This window comes from Lepeophtheirus salmonis, chromosome 5 (assembly GCF_016086655.4).
Source record: "Lepeophtheirus salmonis chromosome 5, UVic_Lsal_1.4, whole genome shotgun sequence".
Classification (NCBI taxonomy): domain Eukaryota; kingdom Metazoa; phylum Arthropoda; class Copepoda; order Siphonostomatoida; family Caligidae; genus Lepeophtheirus; species Lepeophtheirus salmonis.
Window position 1 is genome coordinate 32,442,744 of NC_052135.2, and position 5,264 is coordinate 32,448,007.

The window sequence follows — 5,264 nt, forward strand, 5'->3', positions numbered from 1 at the left end:
TTGACTATATTTGTGACAATCGCCTGAATTAGATATTAAGTGCACAATGGAACGACGTAGCTCAATACTCTAGAGAAATTATTCTCTAGAACTCAATGGGCCTTTTCTAGAGAGGGAAATATACTTTATGTAAATGGATTTCAGAAAAGTTCCTAGGTCAGATGGAGTATATGTAATTATGAAATGTTTACTTATACTTAATCAGTGCAACTCCATCTCATTAATGAAAGGAACATTAAAAGAAACACACACACACACATACAAAAATGAGTCCTCCATAGACAGACACGCTTTGCTTTATTAATACAGATTAGCCGAATTTGTTAGCTTTGCTTGTTAAATGTTTTTTTTAAACTTTTTATTATATATTTATTTCAAAAATTTGTTTTCTTAATACATTTTTTATGACTATTTCCTTTTCATCCTTAGTAGAAGAAGTCACATTGTTGTGATGTTAGGCTAAGGTTTGTCGTTATCATTCTGTAGACAAATATATTTTTTCATATTCCCAAGTCCAACTATATTTCATTTACATACACTGAGCAGGTAAACTCAGACCTAAAAATATCTATTTTCACATGATTTTTTTTTTTTTCAGTGAGCGATAATTTTTCAGAAAATTCCTTTATTTTGGGAGAGCTACAGCTCCTACTGCCGTCCAAATATTGTAAATATTTGGCGAAAAAATACTACTTAAACTGAAATAGAGTATTAGCTGCACATAAATATTAAATGACCGCAATGTGGTCCGTGTAACAAAGGCTTGGACATCCTTAGCCTAGCCCTTTCTCTGGATCCCTTAAAAAAGTAGCAAATTCTCCCTTCATTAGTCTTTCAATACAAACTGCCCAGAAACAGAGTGTTGGTAACTATATTATATTTCATTTAAAATTATGTATGATGGAGAAAAGGGTTCTCCAGGCCTTTCACTATATCTTGAACTGAAGCATCTAACCAATGCCATTTTTTCTTTGTTGAATTGGATTCCAAAAGTGTTGTCTTTTTCCTATCAATAAATAATTTATTAATTTTATGATAATAAACAAAGATTTGCTCACTTAGTTCCTGAAGGAGCTCATAAGGCTTAATTCCGTTATTAAAATGAACAACATTTTTACAGAAAGTAATTTTCATATCAGAGCCATAATCACCGAGGGCGCGACCCTCCCCAGGCATCCATAGTGTTAACTAAAGTTGTTTAGTAATTGAATTTACAAACGACCAAAATATGCAATTAGACATAAAGGATAAACAAAAATACATACGCAGGTAGGAGGGGGGGAGGATGTTGAATTAGCTAATGAAAGTTATAATAAAGTACATACATTATGTGTAGCAAATGTGAGTATGGGGGACAGCAAAAATTGCAAAAACTAATCTACATACTTTGTAAAAGGCTCTTATGCTAAGCACTTTACTAAAAATTATTATGAAACAGTTTAAACAAAATATTTTAGTTATTTTTGAAATTTATAAAAAAAAACGAAAGAAAGTTATATTTGTGTGAAGATACGAATACAATCAAACCTGCGAATCATATCAAAAAAAGAGAGTATTTGTATATAATTGTATAAGAACGGTATTTAAAAATGAATGATATCTTGCAGGCGTTTAGTTCAAATGATAATTAAAAGGGAAAAAATGGGAAGTACTTCTCATAAATGAATCTGTATTTAGATAAGTTTTAGCAAGTAACTCTAATTTTCTCAGCATGCCAGATATTTTTTTATAAGCAAAATTAGGGAATTCGGCGAATCTATATCAGAGTAAAGTTTATTGGTCAGTGGAAGAGTTATTTTTGAGTGACTGCTGAATATTTTAGAACTGTGTGACTATTTGACGTACATATTTACAAAGGAGCAACGAGCGAGAGGGACACTCAGCCCGTCATATAAAAATATTTTTTTAAAAAATCATGTTCATTTATAGGTTGATAGTAAAAAGACTCAAATAGCATAACCCAAGACGGAAGTACTAAACAAATTATAACAATGTACAATTTGCATATTTGTGTTTGGAATTGTTAATATTTTTTAGACTTTTATTTTAAATACCTTCTTCATTTTTAAATAAATGTAAATAAGTTGACTATAGAATGAATGGAAGCCTTAACAAAACTGGGTTATATTTGAGCAAATAACTCTGAGTAATAGATTGCTTCTCAGTGTTAGTATTTAAAAAATAAGTCATTATTAATTTGAATCAATACATAGCATTTGGTTATAAGTACATATATTCCATAGATATAATAATTTAAAATTCAAAATTTTACTTCATCTATAATTTAGGATTTTTTTATTTTGAAAGAAATGTTTCTGAGGCTGTTTTTAGGAGATTAATATTAATATCATGGAGGAGGTAGGGTATGTAATCATGTTTATTAATGAAGCAAACATGTGTTAATATTATGTACAATATACATAATATATTATTTCCTTTCTCTCTTTTTATATACCTAGTATCAAAGGTGTTATGTATAGTACATGTACAATTATGAATATGTAAATGCATATATGTATAAGCAAACGTGTAGGTACAGGCTAGGATTTTACTCTCGGGATCCCGGGATTTTTCAGTGTTCTACACCCACGGAACCCCCACATTTAATTATTTTATTATATAAGTTTCATTTCATTTTATTGGTATAATCCACCAAAAATTAGCTTGTTCACCATTTATCATTGAATTATTACATTTACGTGAGTCGGATTGAGCTACTCAATTAAATAGACTTGACTCGCAACCTCTAAAAAACGGTTCTAGGACACATTGCCAAAGCCACTTTAACAAATGCCATTTGCCGAACAGCCCCTTGCAGATTTGGCAGAGTGTCCTTTCAGCAGGCAAAAGTGGTCATTAAGCAAAATGTAGGTTTGGCTATTTAGTCGTTCGGCCACGTTATCTGATAAACAAAGTTTATGGTCGGCAATTGTATTCAGCAGGATTTTTGGCAATGTGTTCCCGTAGCCTAAAAAAAAGACCCTGTCCTCTATTAGTGATAATGATAAAAATAAGAATTGGGAATATATGGGTATTTACTCCTTCTTCTTAAAGTAAACACTTAAATTTCCCAGTATTTCTTATTTACTCCCAGTATCTCAATATTTACAAAAAAAAAAAAAAAAAAACGTTTCCCGGAATCCCAATCAACGATAATTTCCTGTAAATGAGAAACCCTAGTACATGCCACGTTATTACAGGAAGGTGTTGAATTTGTTTCTCTACTATAGAAAAAATATTACATAAAAATTAAATTAATTATTCAAATGATGAACGAGCCTTAATAACTTTCTCATTATTTTATTACCTGTGAGTGTACGTACATACATACATATACAACATAAATATACATAATAATATATTTGATTTTGTTTAAAGGGGAAAAAATTAATATACATACATACAATTGTGCAATTATTTATGTAAATATTGCTAATAAAGCAAAAAAATAAAAAAAATCATCCAATGTTTAAGGATATTTTGACGAAGAAATCAATATGTATGTATATACTTACTTTATTTTGTTACTGACTCAACGACATGAAACGTGTTTATTTCAAATTATGTCTAAGGAACACCTTCTTCAAAGTAATAGCATATTTGCTTTCTGACACTTAATTTCAATATAATGAGATGCGTCAACAGAATCAAAATAAATCTTGAGCAAAAATCAAAAATATGAGAAATTCCCCATTTTTTATTGTTTAGTTACTAAGTTAATAAAAGAATATTTTGGTGAATTATGGGTCCAATATTACATCTTTTGAGATAGGTTGAGATACAAAAGAATGTTTGCAATCGTTTCAAGCTTTCATTTTGTTAAAATGACTTTATTTGACTTACATTTATGGTCTTTCAAATATGTATAGTTAAGAAATTTATTTTGTATTTTTAGTGGCTATAAAGGATTAGTCAGAATATCAAATATGTTGATGAAAAGAAATATATAATTATTTGATAAACACAATCCAGATTCATTTTTTATCATACAAATCCTAGATTTTTTTTGTGTGTTGATGGGCTCCATATATGGGTATATCCATAATTAGTAACAGGACATTCAGAAAACTTTAGATCAATAAGTAAAAGATAAGATCATTCGTTCAGCAATGTAGTGATGTAATTATTATCTCTTTAGCATGGTTAGGTACGTTACTATAGTCGATTACATTCCTTAGTGACGGAACATCAGATAAATGGGTAGGTTTGGCCATCCATCAAATTTTTAATAAATTATGCGTCTTTATTTGAAATATTAACTATTCTTTTTAGAGATTATTTTTAAGATGTTTCTCCTTAGGACAGTTAGTTGAACAAGTATTCAAATTATAATGGGCACCCTCCAAAGCCAATTAAAAATCTTAGTGACATGCCATGAGAAATCTTAGGGATGGACATTTGTGAAAATCTAATGGAGTGCTGACAAAAAAGTATATAAACAGGTAATGTCAACTTGCATGATACTCTATTTTATCACTATTAATGCTTTATTGAAATGTGAAACTACAAGGTTGGGGATAATAAGGAAATATTTAATACGTTTCTACGCGTAATATACGCTCACCAAGCAGATACTTGAAACATCTTTTGCGGCAGCTATACGTAGCAGGTGAATAGGGAGACTTGATTGTAGAAGCAGTGAGCAGATTAAATCTCATCCTGATATAAAGTTCGATAATTTTCATTGAAGTCTATTTGAATAGTGGCTTGAGTTCTGGTGAGCTGCTCCTTCGTTAATTCATAGTAAGACGCCTGGGCATCCTTAATATAGCAGTGAGTTAAAAATTGCGGTCATTTCTTTTCCAAGAGCTTTAGGATGTCTGCTATAACACCTTTCACTTTCACTTTCTGAACTCTCTTATCGACTGTTTTCCACTGAAAGTAGGTTGTTTTTGCAAATGTGTGTCTTTTTTTTCTCACTGCATCTGTTTACTATCTCTTTCCAACTGTCTCTGTACCCCTAGTTCTGCTTCTGACTTTGCTGCAGTTTTTTTAGCACGGCTTGCACGTCGAGATGCTGCATTTTCAGATAAATACTTTGCATGTTTATCTGGATCGACCCTAATTTTCTTCCAAAAAGTTTGCTAATGCTCTGTGCTAGTTTTAACTTTCTTTACTGAGACTAAAATACTGGAACTGGATGTTCTATACTAGAAAAACGTATGTTTCATGTATGTATGGGGTGCCAAAATAAAGGTCTTTGAGAAACAAGTTGAATTCCTATCTGCTAATATCTAATGAACTTTGTTTCTTCTTCGTATCAT